This window comes from Ranitomeya variabilis, chromosome 4 (genome assembly GCF_051348905.1).
Source record: "Ranitomeya variabilis isolate aRanVar5 chromosome 4, aRanVar5.hap1, whole genome shotgun sequence".
NCBI lineage: Eukaryota > Metazoa > Chordata > Amphibia > Anura > Dendrobatidae > Ranitomeya > Ranitomeya variabilis.
In genome coordinates, this window is record NC_135235.1 from 757367217 (window position 1) to 757385533 (window position 18317).

The following is an 18317-nucleotide window of genomic DNA, read 5'->3' on the forward strand; positions in this document are numbered from 1 at the left end:
AGCCGTGTGTGTACGAGGTGTATGGAGCGGAGCCGAGTGTGTGCGAGGTGTATGGAGCGGAGCCGAGTGTGTGCGAGGTGTATGGAGCGGAGCCGTGTGTGTACGAGGTGTATGGAGCGGAGCCGAGTGTGTGCGAGGTGTATGGAGCGGAGCCATGTGTGTACAAGGTGTACGGAGCGGAGCCGCGTGTGTACGAGGTGTACGGAGCGGAGCCGCTTGTGTACGAGGTGTACGGAGCGGAGCCGCTTGTGTACGAAGTGTACGGAGCGGAGCCGCGTGTGTACGAGGTGTACGGAGCGGAGCCGCGTGTGTACGAGGTGTACGGAGCGGAGCCGCGTGTGTACGAGGTGTACGGAGCGGAGCCGCGTGTGTACGAGGTGTACGGAGCGGAGCCGCGTGTGTACGAGGTGTACGGAGCGGAGCCGCGTGTGTACGAGGTGTACGGAGCGGAGCCGCGTGTGTACGAGGTGTACGGAGCGGAGCCGCGTGTGTACGAGGTGTACGGAGCGGAGCCGCGTGTGTACGAGGTGTACGGAGCGGAGCCGCGTGTGTACGAGGTGTACGGAGCGGAGCCGCGTGTGTACGAGGTGTACGGAGCGGAGCCGCGTGTGTACGAGGTGTACGGAGCGGAGCCGCGTGTGTACGAGGTGTACGGAGCGGAGCTGCGTGTGTACGAGGTGTACGGAGCGGAGCCGCGTGTGTACGAGGTGTACGGAGCGGAGCCGCGTGTGTACGAGGTGTACGGAGCGGAGCCGCGTGTGTACGAGGTGTACGGAGCGGAGCCGCGTGTGTACGAGGTGTACGGAGCGGAGCCGCGTGTGTACGAGGTGTACGGAGCGGAGCCGCGTGTGTACGAGGTGTACGGAGCGGAGCCGCGTGTGTACGAGGTGTACGGAGCGGAGCCGCGTGTGTACGAGGTGTACGGAGCGGAGCCGCGTGTGTACGAGGTGTACGGAGGGGAGCCGCGTGTGTACGAGGTGTACGGAGGGGAGCCGCGTGTGTACGAGGTGTACGGAGGGGAGCCGCGTGTGTACGAGGTGTACGGAGGGGAGCCGCGTGTGTACGAGGTGTACGGAGGGGAGCCGCGTGTGTACGGAGGGGAGCCGCGTGTGTACGAGGTGTATGGAGCAGAGCTGTGTGTACAGAGCATGTGCATAACTCCCAATCGTTCAGGATCCAGCAGCTAAGTCCCAATTGTGAGACTCTGTCCCGGCCGGGATCCTCCTTTTCACGCATGGCCTCAGATCAAATGTACCGCCGCTTTAAAATGCTTGCACGATCGCTAGCTGTGTCGGATCGGAGCAGATATTGCTCCTCGCTCTGACTGGCACAGGAGACACGGAGAGGTCTTTATCAGAGGCGTACCGGAGCTGCAGCGACGTGAGCAGTCAGCGGCGCGGCTGGATGACATAATTCGGCGCCGGGTGAGAGGAAGCTGCCGGCTTCTGCGAGGGAGCGCTGTGAGAGATGTGTGTGTATAGTGATGGAGAAGGAAATGATGGGGGTGGGGTAACTGTGTGGCCATTAAACTGTACGCAGCATCACGTGGGGCCATTATACAGTATGGAGCATCACGTGTGGCCATTATACAGTATGGAGCACTGTGTGGCCATTATACTGTACGCAGCATCATGTGAGGCCATTATTCAGTATGTGGGGCCATTATACAGTATGGAGCATTGTGTGGCCATTATACACTATTGAGCATCATGTGGGGCCATTATATTGTACGCAGCATCATGTGGGGCCATTATACAGTATGGAGCATCATGTGGGGCCTTTACACTGTACTAGATGGTGGCCCAATTCTAACGCATCGGGTATTCTAGAATATGTATGTAGTTGATTTATGAAGATTTAAGAATAATGCAATGAATATATAGGATTCGGCTGGGCGTGACCAATCAGCGAAGCATGGTTCAAATCCCGCGCCAATTCGCGGCCGGACTGCGCCTGTCACTGATTGGTCGCGGCCGACCGAGAACAATTAGTGAAGCCAGGGCCAGCTCCAGGTTTTTGAGAGCCCCGGGCGAAAGAGTCTCAGTGGGCCCCCCGTCTTTAACACATACTAAGATTCATGATGCGCAGATAAAACAGAGAAATATAGCACAGCCACGTAGCATATAACACAGCCAACGTAGTATATAACAACCCATGTAGCATATAGCACAGCCACGTAGCACGTAACACAGCCCACGTAGTATATAACACAGCCCACGTAGCATATAGCACAGCCCACGTAGCATATAACAGCCAACGTAGCATATAACACAGCCCACGTAGTGTATAACACAGCCCACGTAGTATATAGCACAGCCACATAGTATATAGCACAGCCACATAGTATATAGCACAGCCATGTAGTATATAACAGCCCACGTAGCACATAGCACAGCCACGTAGCACATAACACAGCCCACGTAGCATATAGCACGGCCACGTAGTATATAACAGCCCACGTAGCATATAACAGTCCACATAGTATATAGCACAGCCCACGTAGTATATAGCACAGCCCACTCAGTATATAACACAGCCCAAGTAGTATATTACACAGCCACGTAGTATATTGCACAGCCCAAGTAGTATATAGCACAACCACGTAGTATATAGCACAGCCACGTAGCATATAACAGGCCACGTAGCATATAAAAGGCCACGTAGCATATAACAGGCCACGTAGCATATAACAGCCCACGTAGTATATAGCACAGCCCATGTAGACTATAGCACAGCCACATTGTATATAGCAGCCCACGAAGTATATAGCATAGCCCACGCAGTGTATAACAGCCAACGCAGTGTATAAAAGCCCACATAGTATATAACAGTCCACATAGTATATAGCACAGCCCACGCAGTGTATAACAGCCCACATAGTATGTAACAGTCCACATAGTATATAACACAGCCCACGTAGTGTATAGCACAGCGACATAGTATATAACACAGCCCACGCAGTATATAACACAGATAGCCACGTAGTATATTGCACAGCCACGTAGTATATAGCACAGCAACGTAGTATATAACAGCCTAGCACAGACCACATAGTATATAGCACAGCCCACGTAGTATATAGCACAGCCCACGTAGTATATAGCACAGCCACGTAGTATATAGCACAGCCACATAGTATATAACAGAGCCACGTGGTATATAGCACAGCGATGTAGTATATAACAGCCCACGCAGTATATAACACAGCCACGCAGTATATTGCACAGCCACCTAGTATATAGCACAGCCCACGTAGTATATAGCACAGCCACGTAGTATATAGCACAGCCATGTAGTCCACATAGCACAGCCACGTAGCACATAACACAGCCCACGTAGCATATAGCACAGCCACGTAGTATATAACAGCCCACGTAGCATATAACAGTCCACGTAGTATATAGCACAGCCCACGTAGTATATAGCACAGCCCACGTAGTGTATAACACAGCCCACGTAGTATATTGCACAGCCACATAGTATATTGCACAGCCCACGTAGTATATAGCTCAGCCACGTAGTATATAGCACAGCCACATAGTATATAACAGCCCACGTAGCATATAGCACATAACACAGCCCACGTAGCAAGTGGCACAGCCACATAGTATATAACAGCCCATGTAGCATATAACAGCCCACGTAGCGTTTAACACAGCCCACGTAGTATATAGCACAGCCTTCATAGTATATAGCACAGCCACGTAGTATATTGCACAGCCCAAGAAGTATATAGCACAGCCATGTAGTATATAACAGCCCACATAGCATATAACAGCCCACGTAGCGTTTAACACAGCCCACGTAGTATATAGCACAGCCACATAGTATATAACAGCCCATGTAGCATATAACAGCCCACGTAGCGTTTAACACAGCCCATGTAGTATATAGCACAGCCCACGTAGTATATAGCACAGCCACGTAGTATATTGCACAGCCCAAGAAGTATATAGCACAGCCACGTAGTATATAACTGCCCACGTAGTATATAGCACAGCCCAAGTAGTATATAGCACAACGTAGTATAGCACAGCCACGCAGTATATAACAGGCCACGTAGCATATAACACAGCCCACGAAGTATATTGCACAGCCCAAAAAGTATATAGCACAGCCACGTAGTATATAACAGCCCACGTAGTATATAGCACAGCCCAAGTAGTATATAGCACAACGTATATAGCACAACCACGCAGTATATAACAGCCCACGTAGTATATAGCACAGCCGAAGTAGTATATAGCACAACGTATATAGCACAGCCACGCAGTATATAACAGGCCACGTAGCATATAACACAGCCCACGTAGTACATAGCACAGCCACGCAGTATATAGCACAGACACGTAGCATATAACAGCCCACGTAGTATATGGCACAGCCCACATAGAATATAGCACAGCCACATAGTATATAGCACAGCCCACGTAGTATATAGCACAGCCTTCACAGTGTATAACACAGCCCACGCAGTGTATAACAGGCCACGTAGCATATAACAGCCAACGAAGTATATAGCACAGCCTGTTATGATCCGGTGACCTTGGAGCTGCATGGGACTTTCTCAGGAGATGTATCTATACTGACCGCAAACCCTGAACTAACACCGCAACTAGAAGTAGCCGTGGGGTGTGCCTATCCAAACTAGACACCTCGACACAGCCGGAGAACTACATACCCCTATAGATGGAAATGGGAATCCTAACTTGCCTCAGAGCAGAACCCCAAAGGATAGGCAGCCCCCCACAAATATTTACTGTGAGTAGGAGAGGAATGACACACACAGGCAGAAAACAGATTTCAGCAAAAGAGGCCACTCTAACTAAACAGGAAAAGATAGGACAGAATACTAAGGCTACTTTCACATTAGCGTTTTAATCTGCAGCGTTTAATCCGCAAACGCAAGGACACGAAAAACGCATGACAACGCGTGTAAACGCAGCGTTTTTAAAACGCTAACGGTTACCGCATGCGTCATTAAAACGCTGCGTTTACATGCTTTTGCTTGCGTTTTCCATGCGTTTGCGTTTTTTGTGCGCATGTCGCAAAAATTTACCAGAGAAAAAATTTAGATACAAGAACCAGCCAATGGGACTACAGAGGGCGTGTATTATGTGAAATCTATATATAGACCCTATGACAGCTGAAATCTTCAGATTTTACTCCTGTGTCCTGTGACAAGATGGATCTTCACATGGATAGCTATTACTTCAAACTGGATCTGAGCATCAAGATTTTTCTGGCATGTGCGTTTGCTTGGGAGCAACACCGAAACCGGGAAAGACAGAGAAGGACACGGCGTAGGCGGTTTTGGCAACACCCCATTGTAGAACTGCGTGAGAGCCGTGGTGCATATCACACCCTGTATGGTGAGCTCAATGAGAACCCAGAAAAATTCCCGGAATATACCAGGATGTCACAAGACTCTTTCCAGGATTTGCTTGATCGAGTCCAAGGAGCCATCCGGAGACAGGACACACAGCTCCGTAGAGCCATTCCACCAGAGGAACGTCTCCTGGTTACCTTAAGGTACGTAATAATTCTAAACAAAAGCTACCCAAAATTTTTGGCAGGTCTGATGTTTTTTTGCCTATTTTTTAAATTATTTATTCTTACTACAGATTTCTTGCAACTGGAGAGAGCTTGTCATCCCTTCATTTCCAGTACCGCCTTGGGATTTCCACGCTGTCCGGAATTGTTTTTGAAACCTGCCGGGCTTTATGGACCATTCTCCGTGAGGAATTTATACCCATACCCACGGAGGACATGTGGAAAGAAATTGCTGACAAATTTTGGACTGTTTGTGATTTTCCCAACTGTTTGGGTGCGGTGGATGGGAAGCACATCCGGATTACCAAACCAGCCAGAACGGGATCACAGTTCTTCAACTACAAAAAATATTTTTCAGTAATTCTTATGGCAATAGCCGATGCGGACTGTCGCTTCATTGCTGTGGACATTGGTGCTTTTGGCCGTGGCAACGATTCACAGACTTTTAAAACCTCTGATATGGGCCGACGTGTTTATGGCAAAAATTTTAATTTCCCACAGCCACGACCACTCCCCTACACTCAAGGCCCACCGCTGCCATTTGTAATGGTTGGGGATGAGGCCTTTCAGATGAGTGAAAATCTACTGAAGCCCTATTCTAGTCGGGACTTGAACCGCACAAAACGGATCTATAACTACAGACTAACCAGGGCACGCAGAACAGTAGAGTGTGCCTTTGGGATTATGGTGTCAAAATGGCGCATTCTAGCAACTGCAATAAATCTAAAAATGGAGACAGTGGATGAGGTGGTTAAAGCCTGTGTGGTTCTCCACAATTTCATTCTGGCTAAGGAGCGACCCACCATAGAACTTGATGAACCTGTTGCAAACCCTTTGCCTGATTACCGTCATCACCCGCTGCGGTCAGCAGTTGAAGTAGGCCACATGCGGGACCAATTTGCAGCGTTTTTTGATTCTGACATTGGACGTGTGCCATGGCAGGACAATATGGTGTAAAATGTACTGCTGGTTTCGGGTCTGCAAATTTATGTTTGGAATGTTAATGTTTTTTCTAATAAAATAATTGTGATTTACTTTCTTCACTATGTCTCCGATCTATTTCCTTAACAATCCACTTTGTTTTTTTGGGCTTAGGTTCTTGACGTCATTGAGTGCTGTCTTGTTTCACCATTAGCTATTTGCCGCAGACTGTATAGAAGATGTCTGTTATTGTCGCAGTAGTTGTCCAGTACTTAACAGCATTATTTGTAAGCCAAAATCAGGAGTGGTAGTTAAATGCTTTTGGTCCATATGTGTTTATTGAACTTTTCCTCACATAGCTCCACTCCAGGTTTAGGCTTACAAATAGTGCTGTAAAATACAGAGCGAATACTGAGAGTGTGACGGCAGCCTATACCACAAATCTATAGTAATCAAGTCAGGTGTCTGAAATAATGAATTTATGATGCTAATTGCTCTTGAATTCATTTTTCATGACACTTGTCCGGGTGAGTATAGATATGTCATGTATGACGTACATTGAACCTTCACTTTGTGTGAAATATATGTATATGTACCCATAAGATAAAATGGAGGTAATATAATGCATTTCTAAAATCAGCAGGTCAGGGTCATAAATAATGTTTCTGATAAGACACGACCTGTTGAGTACACTTGTGCTGTGTATTACCACCATTTTGTCTTCTGTGTGCTACCAAAAGTCACGGAGTAAACAGAAAGAACTGTTTTTTGAGAAAATACAAGTGTTTTTTTGGGGGGCAACCTCATATCTCTTAAGCAAACACACACTAAGCTTCAGTGTTCTGTTAATTAAGTACTGTAGGTTGGAGTTGGCCCCCCAAAAAGTGTTTGACGCATTATTTGTTATTGGCGCACGGTGTGTGGTGACGGCGGCGAAATACACAATTAACCAAACCTCATTGGGGCAAAACACAGGTTTATTAAACACAAAAACAAAAAAATTAACTGCGCCTGCTTTGGGTTGAGTGCCGATATTGTGGGGTGTTGAGTTGTGAGGTCTGGCTTACTGTAGCCGACATAGGGGTGGCAGGAGAAGGCGCAATAAAACTGCTGGGGTCAGGATATTCAGGGATAGGGCTAGACACATGAGAGGGCTGAGACACACTGGAAGGGTGAGACAAACCAGACATTACAGACACATTGGGAGGTGAGGGGGGAGGGATAGCTATGGTTTTTTGTTTTTTTTTGCCTTTCCCCTTCCTTGTTTTGCGCGGGCTCGTTGTCGTGGTGGTAGGGAACGCCAGGGCAGGGTCCGGCAACGGCAGTCTGGTGGTGGTGGCGGGGAACGCCAGGGCAGGGTCCGGCAACGGCAGTCTGGTGGTGGTGGTAGGGAACGCCAGGGCAGGGTCCGGTAACGGCAGTCTGGTGGTGGTGGCGGGGAACGCCAGGGCAGGGTCCGGCAACGGCAGTCTGGTGGTGGTGCCAGGAAACGCCAGGGCAGGGTCCGGCAACGGCAGTCTGGTGGTGGTGCCAGGAAAAGCCAGGGCAGGGTCCGGCAATGGCAGTCTTGTAGTGGTGGCGGGGAACACCAGGCCAGGGTCCTGTGGCGAAACTCTAGTGGTAGCGGGGAACGCCAGGCCAGGGTCCTGCGGCGGCAGCATGCTTGTGGCAGTGGAGGAGGCCCAAGCAGGAGCAGCAGTTGTCATGGTGGTGGCGGTGGGCTGACCCACTGCACTGGGCATGGTGGTGGTGCTATAATACGGTCCGGCAGTGTTTGGAATGGAGGTGGCCGTGCAGTGGTATGCAGCAGATGTCGGCATTGATGTAAAGCGTGACAGTGTGGGCACTGTTGGAAATGCCCCCACTGTCTGCTGAAAATACCGACTCTGCTGCATAGCCTGCACGTAAGCAGCATTGCAGGCCTGCATAACAGTAATCTGGAGCTCAGGACTAAGGTGTTCCGACATGCCCTGTTCTACCTGATTAAAAAAATGATGTGCTGGCCTCTGGAGGTCGGCTTTCACTTGGGCAAGGGCTGTGGTAACCTCCTGGATACGTGTGCTCATATGACTAATGGCAGTATCCAGTCGGTCACCCATCGCCTTGAGTCCCTCATGGAAGACCGAGCTCAAGTGTAAAAACTCGGGCATGAGTGACCTGTCCGCGGCCCTCTGCCGCTGCCGGGAGGAGCCACTAAAAAATTGGCTAGAGGCAGAGGACTGGGGAAGGGGAACACCTGATGGACCAGCTTCCTGGTCTCCAGGTTGTGTGGCAGGCCCACTTGCTGCAGCGCTGGAGGATGGCTGGGACGGGTCCGTGGCTGACTGATGAAGGACCGCACCAGAACCTGAGCCAACAGTTGAGCTCCAAGTGCTGCGGAAAAAAAAAAAAAATTATTACAAAACATTTACAAAAAGATAACTCAACAGTTAGATAAACATTCAGATAGGGAAAGGTCACACTAAAGGTACCTTCACACGAAGCGACGCTGCAGTGATAGCGACAACGATGCCGATCGCTGCAGCGTCGCTGTTGATCGCTGGAGAGCTGTCACACAGACCGCTCTCCAGCAACCAACGATGCCGAGGTCCCCGGGTAACCAGGGTACACATTGGGTTGCTAAGCGCAGGGCCGCGCATAGTAACCCGATGTTTACCCTGGTTACCAGTGTAAAACATTGCTGGTATCGTTGCTTTTGCTTTCAAACACAACGATACACAGCGATCGGACGACCAAATAAAGTTCTGAACTTTATTCAGCGACCAGCGACATCACAGCAGGATCCTGATCGTTGCTGCGTGTCAAACGAAACGATATCGCTAGCGAGGATGCTGCAACGTCACGGATCGCTAGCGATATCGTTTCAAAGTCGTTTCGTGTGAAGGTACCTTAACAGTATTTGTAGTGAATTTTACATCAGAATTTGAAAGCCAGGAGTTCAACAGTAGGAATAAAAGTTTCATAAAACAACTTCTGCATGCATCGCCCAGTCCTTGGGGATTAAAAAAACTGATGTAAAATATGAAGAGACGATGGAGGCAATACAAGCCATGTCTCTATACAAGGTATTGGTAAGCCAAAACCTGGAGAGGAACTATGTGAGGGAAAGTATTCAAAGAACACGTACCCCACTTCTGCATCTATCAATCACTCAAGGTTTTGGATTAAAAATACTGATTTGAAATAATGACCCCCAAAAAATTGCATTATACGCCACTTTTTTTTTTCTTTTTTAACCAATATACTTACGTTCTTCGTGCAAGGACCGGTCTCAAAAACGCAAGGATGCGGTGGTACTTGTATTTGCGTATCCTTGCTGCAGAACCACTTGGAAGCTGGCTCTCTTGGCGCAGGTCCTTGTTGAAGCGGTCCTTCATCGATCTCCAACGTGTTTTCACTTTTGAGACTGTTGGCAAAACAAAACATAATAGTTAGGACAATGGTCTTTTGACCATGGTCACACAACTGTATGTGCTGTGAAAAAGTAATGACTTTCTCACATCATACACAGTTGTGTGAGCATGGCCAAGGTATTGACTACATCACACTGCATTGCGATACTTACCAAATGCAGAACGGACCCGAGCCGGGGCATTGGCCCAGCCATCCCACAACGCTGCGGCCACCTCATTCCAAAGCCTCCGGATCGTCACATTGTTGGCGTGCAGTGGATCCCTGGTGTCCCACAATGCGACTCGCTCGTGAACCAGGGAGATGAGGTGTTCATTCTCAATTAGGTCCTCATCCTCCTCTGGAACCTAACAACAAAAAGTACATAATATAGGAGGCGTTCACATACGGAAGACAGAAAACAGAAGCCGAGGAATGGCATGAATATTGAAGTAAAAAAAAACACTGGTGCTGAAGCCAAAGGGAAAGAAAGAGAGAAGTAGAAAGAAATGAAGATTCAAGAATTATAAAGTGAGGATACAATACACATTCAGCCAGCTATACTTACACGATGCCGCCGTGTTGCCCGGCCGTGACTACGCTGCTCCTGCCCAGTCTCCTGCCCAGTGTCTTCCGCTGTAGAAGAAGTGGTCTGAAAAAGGGAAAATATACATTGTCATATGTGTAGATGTGACAGTGAATACTTACCAATCTGAGGAGGTGAATACTCACTTCGCTGACATGTTCCCCTTGTGCAGGCCCAGGCGTTTCCTCATCAGAAGCAGAAGACATTCTGATGTGTGCAGAAAGAAAGGAATGACAGAAATTAGGGCATATAGACACAGATTATAGAAAAGAAATGCATTGGATAGCATATACTCACATAGTTCAGAGGCTTGTTTGCTGCTCCAAGGGGCTGTGGGGCGTCTCGACTGCAAGGCAGTCTGATGAGTAGTGACCTGCAACTGTCCACTACCTCCCTTTATCACCTTGTATGTGGGGGGTGGCTTATCAGTGTCTAGACATGTTTTTCTCAATTGAGACGCATGCGTCGGCAAACGCAAGCAAACGCATGTACTGAAAAACGCATTCGTTTACATAGACTACAATGCGTTTTTTTGGCGCAAACCTTGCGCAATCAACCGCATACGTTTCCAGGCGGCAAAATGACGCCTCTAAAAATTACTACATGTTGCATTTCCGCGCCCAGACGCAGACGGCTAGACGACGCATGCGTCGTCAAACGCAGCAAAACGCGAACATCACAAAACGCATGCGTCCCTAATGTTAAAGATAGGAATACACAACGCATGCAGATATTTGCGGAAGAAACGCTGCGGACACAACCGCAAATGTGAAAGCGGCCTAAGCGGTCAGTATTAAAATACTTCAAAAAATCCACTGCAGATAATACAACAAGTTCCACAAACTAAAGTCATGGAATGTTCATCTGCATCTCCTGAGAATCCAACAAGACTGTGAAAGACACTGACACAATCAAAGCTGGACAAAAAACAATGAATAGTACTGAATAATAAAGCACATAGCATGTGTGCACAAAAGAAACCAGACACTTATCTTGCAGATTTGGCAGCAAGGCTGAATGTTATGGACTGGTGATTAAGGAGCGACATGCGACGAGCTCTGAGCAGGTGGTAACTATACTGACCGCAGTTCTTGATCTCAACACAACACTAGAAGTAGCCGTGGGATGTTCCTGTCACTCCCTAGACACCTGGTCACAGCCTAAGAGCTAACTACCCCTAAAGGTAGAAACAGGAAAGCTATCTTGCCTCAGAGAAAATCCCCAAAGGAAAGGACAGCCCCCCACAAATAATGACTGTGAGTGGAGAGGGAAAGGACATACATAGAATGAAACAAGATGTAGCAAAGGAGGCCACTTCTAGCTAGATAGATAGTACAGGACAGAACACTGTGCGGTCAGTAATAAAAACTAGAAAAAGTCCACCGCAGAGAATGTAAAAATCTCCACACCTGACTAAAGGTGTGGAGGACAAAATCTGCTGCCCAGAGCTTCCAGCTTAGCTGAATAGATACATACTGATAAGCTGGACTAAAGAGAAAAAACATAAAATGTGCTGAACAATAAGTCCACAACAAGTGGACTGCAAAAGGACAAGCAAGGACTTATCTTTGCTGAACTGGTCAGAGTGTCAGAGAAATCCAAAAGAGCTGTGACTCCAAGCAGGAACAATTGGCAACTGGCATTGACTGAGGGATAAGGCCAGACTAAAATAGCCAAGCCAGAAAGACGATCACTGGAAGCAGCTGCTGATGCTAAATCCAAGAAGCAGCCATTCCACTCAAAACCAGCGGAGGGAGCCCAAGAGCAGAACTCACAAAAGTGCCACTTACAACCACCGGAGGGAGCCCAAGAGCGGAATTCACAACAGTAACCCCCTTGAGGAGGGGTCACTGAACCCTCGCCAGAGCCCCCAGGCCGATCAAGACGAGCCAAGTGAAAAGCACAAACCAAATCGGCGGCATGGACATCGGAGGCAACAACCCAAGAATTATCCTCCTGGCCATAACCCTTCCACTTGACAAGATACTGAAGCCTCCGCCTCAAAAAACGAGAGTCCAAAATTTTCTCAACCACATATTCCAACTCCCCCTCAACCAACACCGGGGCAGGAGGATCATGTTCATAGGAACATGACGAGAAGATAACCAGACTAAATCCCCCACCCGAAGCCGAGGACCAACACACCGACGGTGGTTAGCAAAGCTTTGAGCCTTTTCCTGAGACAACGTCAAATTGTCTACCACATGAGTCCAAATCTGCTGTAACCTGTCCATCACAGAATCCACACCAGGACAATCAGAAGGCTCAACCTGCCCTGAAGAAAAACGAGGATGGAAACCAAAATTACAAAAGAAAGGCGAAACCAAAGTAGCCGAACTGGCCCGATTATTAAGGGCAAACTCGGCCAACGGCAAGAAAGCCACCCAATCATCCTGATCAGCAGACATAAAGCATCTCAAATAGGTTTCCAAGGTTTGCTCAGTTTGGCCATTTGTCTGAGGATGGAACGCTGAAGAAAAAGACAAATTAATGCCCATCCTAGCACAAAAGGCCCGCCAAAACCTAGAAACAAACTGGGAACCTCTGTCAGACACAATATTCTCCGGAATGCCATGCAAACAAACCACATGCTGAAAAAACAATGGAACCAAATCCGAGGAGGAAGGCAATTTAGGCAAAGGTACCAAATGGACCATTTTAGAGGACCGGTCACAAACCACCCAGATAACAGACATCTTCTGGGACACAGGAAGATCCAAAATAAAATCCATGGAAATATGCGTCCAGGGCCTCTCAGGGACAGGCAAAGGCGAAAGCAACCCACTAGCGCGGGAACAGCAAGGCTTAGCCCGGGCACAAGTCCCACAGGACTGCACAAAAGAACGCACATCCCGCAACAAGGAAGGCCACCAAAAGGACCTAGCAACCAAATCTCTGATACCAAAAATCCCAGGATGACCGGCCAACACTGAACAATGGACCTCAGAAATTACCTTACTTGTCCATCTATCAGGAACAAACAGCTTCCCCATAGGACAGCGGTCAGGCTTATCAGCCTGAAATTCCTGAAGCACCCGCCGCAAATCAGGGGAGATGGCAGAAAGAATCACCCCTTCCTTAAGAATGCCAACCGGCTCAAGGACTCCAGGAGAATCAGGCAAAAAACTCCTAGAGAGGGCATCCGCTTTAACATTCTTAGATCCCGGAAGATATGAGGCCACAAAATCAAAACGGGAGAAAAACAGGGACCATCGAGCCTGTCTAGGGTTCAGCCGCTTGGCCGACTCGAGGTAAATCAGATTCTTATGATCGGTCAAGACCACAACACGGTGCTTGGCTCCCTCAAGCCAATGTCGCCACTCCTCAAATGCCCACTTCATAGCCAACAATTCCCGATTGCCGACATCATAATTGCGTTCCGCAGGCGAAAACTTTCGGGAAAAGATGGCACACGGTTTCATCAAGGAACCATCAGAATTCCTCTGTGACAAAACGGCCCCTGCCCCAATCTCAGAAGCGTCAACCTCAACCTGAAAAGGAAGAGAAACATCTGGCTGATGCAACACAGGGGCAGAACTAAATCGGCGTTTAAGCTCCTGAAAGGCCTCAACAGCCGCAGAGGACCAATTCGTCACATCAGCGCCTTTCTTCGTCAAATCGGTCAGGGGCTTAACCACACTGGAAAAGTTGGCAATGAAACGGCGATAAAAATTAGCAAAGCCCAAAAATTTCTGAAGGCTCTTCACAGATGTGGGTTGAATCCAGTCATGAATGGCTTGGACCTTAACAGGATCCATTTCTATAGACGAAGGAGAAAAAATAAACCCCAAAAAAGAGACCTTCTGAACTCCAAATAGGCACTTAGAACCCTTCACAAATAAGGCATTATCACCAAGGATCTGGAATACCATCCTGACCTGCTTCACATGAGACTCCCAATCATCGGAAAAAATCAAAATATCATCCAAATACACAATCAAGAATTTATCAAGATAATTGTGGAAAATATCATGCATGAAGGACTGAAATACAGAAGGAGCATTAGAAAGCCCGAAAGGCATCACAAGGTATTCAAAATGGCCTTCGGGCGTATTAAGTGCAGTTTTCCATTCGTCACCCTGTTTAATACGAACAAGATTATATGCCCCTCAAAGGTCCATCTTGGTAAACCAACTAGCCCCCTTAATCCAAGCAAACAAATCAGAAAGCAAAGGTAAAGGGTATTGGAATTTGACCGTGATCTTATTAAGAAGGCGATAATCAATACAGGGTCTCAAGGAGCCATCCTTTTTGGCAACAAAAAAGAATCCCGCTCCCAATGGTGACGAAGACAGCCGAATATGCCCCTTCTCCAAAGACTCCTTAACATAACTCCGCATGGCGGCATGCTCTGGCACAGACAGATTGAAAAGTCGGCCCTTAGGGAACTTACAGCCAGGAATCAAGTCAATAGCACAATCACAGTCCCTATGTGGAGGAAGGGAACTGGACTTGGGCTCATCAAATACATCCTGGAAATCTGACAAAAATTCAGGAACATCAGAAGAGGGGGAAGAGGAAATTGACATCAAAGGAACGTCACTATGTACCCCTTGACAACCCCAACTAGTCACAGACATAGATTTCCAATCCAGCACTGGATTGTGTACTTGTAACCATGGAAAACCCAGTACAACAACATCATGTAAATTATGCAACACCAGAAAACGGCAATCTTCCTGATGTGCTGGAGCCATGCACATAGTCAGCTGAGTCCAATACTGAGGTTTATTCTTGGCCAACGGTGTAGCATCAATACCCCTCAAAGGAATAGGGCTCTGCAAAGGCTGCAAAGAAAAACCACAGCGCCTGGCGAATTCTAAGTCCATTAAGTTCAGGGCAGCGCCTGAATCCACAAATGCCATGACAGAAAAGGATGACAATGAGCAAATCAGGGTCACAGACAGGAGACATTTAGGCTGTACAGTACTGATGGTAACAGATCTAGCGACCCTCTTAATACTCTTAGGGCAATCAGAAATAGCATGAGCAGAATCACCACAGTAAAAACACAGCCCATTCTGACGTCTGTATCCCCGCTGTTCTGCTCTAGTCAAAATCCTATCACATTGCATAGGCTCAGGACTCTGTTCAGAGGACACTGCCATATGGTGCACCACTTTGCGCTCGCGCAGGCGCCGATCAATCTGAATGGCTAGAGACATAGATTCGCTCAAACCAACAGGCGTGGGGAACCCCACCATAACATCTTTAAGGGCTTCAGAAAGACCCTTTCTGAAAATTGCTGCCAGAGCATCCTCATTCCATTTAGTGAGCACAGACCATTTTCTAAATTTCTGGCAGCATAATTCTGCCACTTCCTGACCCTGACACAGGGCCAACAAGGTTTTTTCTGCATGATCAACAAAGTTAGGTTCGTCATACAATAATCCGAGCGATTGAAAAAATGCATCTACATTAAGCAATGCCGGATCCCCTGACTCAAGGGAGAATGCCCAGTCCTGAGGGTCACCACGCAGCAGAGAAATGACTATATTAACTTGCTGAATGGGATCACTAGAGGAACGGGGTTTCAGAGCAAAAAACAATTTGCAGTTATTTTTAAAGTTCAAAAACTTGGATCTATCCCCATAAAACAAATCTGGAGTAGGAATTCTAGGCTCTAAAGCCGGAGTCTGAACACCATAATCTTGGATACTCTGTACTCTTGCAGCAAGCTGATCCACACGAGAAAACAAACCCTGAACATCCATGCCCCCCGCGCCAAAATCCTGAACCACCCAGAGATTAAGAGGAAGAAAAAAGAGAAAACAGACTAAAGAAAAAAAAAATGGCTCAGAACTCTTTTTTTTTTTTTTTCTTCTTTTGAGATGCATTTAACTCATCTTTGGCCAGTTGCACTGTTATGGACTGGTGATTCAGGAGCGACATGCGACGAGCTCTGAGCAGGTGGTAACTATACTGACCGCAGTTCCTGATCTCAACACAACACTAGAAGTAGCTGTGGGATGTTCCTGTCACTCCCTAGACACCTCGTCACAGCCTAAGAGCTAACTACCCCTAAAGGTAGAAACAGGAAAGCTATCTTGCCTCAGAAAAAATCCCCAAAGGAAAGGACAGCCACCCACAAATAATAGAAGAAAAAAAAAAATGTGACAAAACCAGCTCACCTACTAGGCATTTGTTGTGGGGAAGCCCGGATGACGTGCAGTCTTCACGTAAGGTAATAGAACAAATAGAAGAAAAAATCCAGCTTCCAAAAATATCAAAATTTATTGAAGATAAAATCCAAGATCCAAAAACATGGTTCACAGGAGAAGAAATGGCAGCATGCTACATGTTTCGAACAATAAGTTCTTTTTCAAAGCTGCTCACCATGCACCAGAATGAGGTTTAAATAGCAGCTGTGAGAAATCACAGTGAATCAATCCACCACCTGATGCAACAGTGATTATATACAATAAAAAACGCAAAAGTGTCACAAAAAACTGGAAAACCAATAAAAAAAACAGACAAAAAATATATATAATGTGCACATAAAAAACATATAATATAACTGAACAATGTAAATCTCTCAGTAATGAAACATAATTTCCTTGCGAGCATTTAAACCCATGGGATAGCAAGTGTTAAGGCAGAACATCCAATAAGCTTCACGCGTCATTAAACGTCTTTTCAGATCTCCTCCTCTGGATGTCATCGCAAGCTTCTCAATGCCGACAACCCGAAGGAATGCAGTGCTTCTTTGATGACTGGTGATAAAGTGCTTGGAGGCATGAGATACAGAGCGATTATTATTAGTAAGAACAACAATGTCAGTAATGTGTTCAGAGATACGCGTCTTTAACATGCGAGTGGTACAGCCTATATAACTTAATTTACATTTAATGCATGTTATCATATAAACTACATTCTTGCTATTGCAGTTAATAAATTGCTGGATTTTGTGTTCTTGTTTATCACTGCTATCAAAAAAAGTCATCAAAGAAGCACTGCATTCCTTCGGGTTGTCGGTTGACGCGTGAAGCTTATTGGATGTTCTGCCTTAACACTTGCTATCCCATGGGTTTAAATGCTCGCAAGGAAATTATGTTTCATTACTGAGAGATTTACATTGTTCAGTTATATTATATGTTTTTTATGTGCACATTATATATATTTTTTGTCTGGTTTTTTTATTGGTTTTCCAGTTTTTTGTGACACTTTTGCGTTTTTTATTGTATATAATCACTGTTGCATCAGGTGGTGGATTGATTCACTGTGATTTCTCACAGCTGCTATTTAAACCTCATTCTGGTGCATGGTGAGCAGCTTTGAAAAAGAACTTATTGTTCGAAACATGTAGCATGCTGCCATTTCTTCTCCTGTGAACCATGTTTTTGGATCTTGGATTTTATCTTCAATAAATTTTGATATTTTTGGAAGCTGGATTTTTTCTTCTATTTGACCCACAAATAATGACTGTGAGTGGAGAGGGAAAGGACATACGTATTATGAAACAAGATGTAGCAAAGGAGGCCACTTCTAGCTAGATAGATAGTACAGGACAGAACACTGTGCGGTCAGTAATAAAAACTAGAAAAAGTCCACCGCAGAGAATGTAAAAATCTCCACACCTGACTAAAGGTGTGGAGGACAAAATCTGCTGCCCAGAGCTTCCAGCTTAGCTGAAGATACATACTGATAAGCTGGACTAAAGAGAAAAAACAAAAAATGTGCTGAACAGTAAGTCCACAACAAGTGGACTGCAAAAGGACAAGCAAGGACTTATCTTTGCTGAACTGGTCAGAGTGTCAGAGAAATCCAAAAGAGCTGTGACTCCAAGCAGGAACAATTGGCAACTGGCATTGACTGAGGGATAAGGCCAGACTAAAATAGCCGAGCCAGAAAGATGATCAGTGGAAGC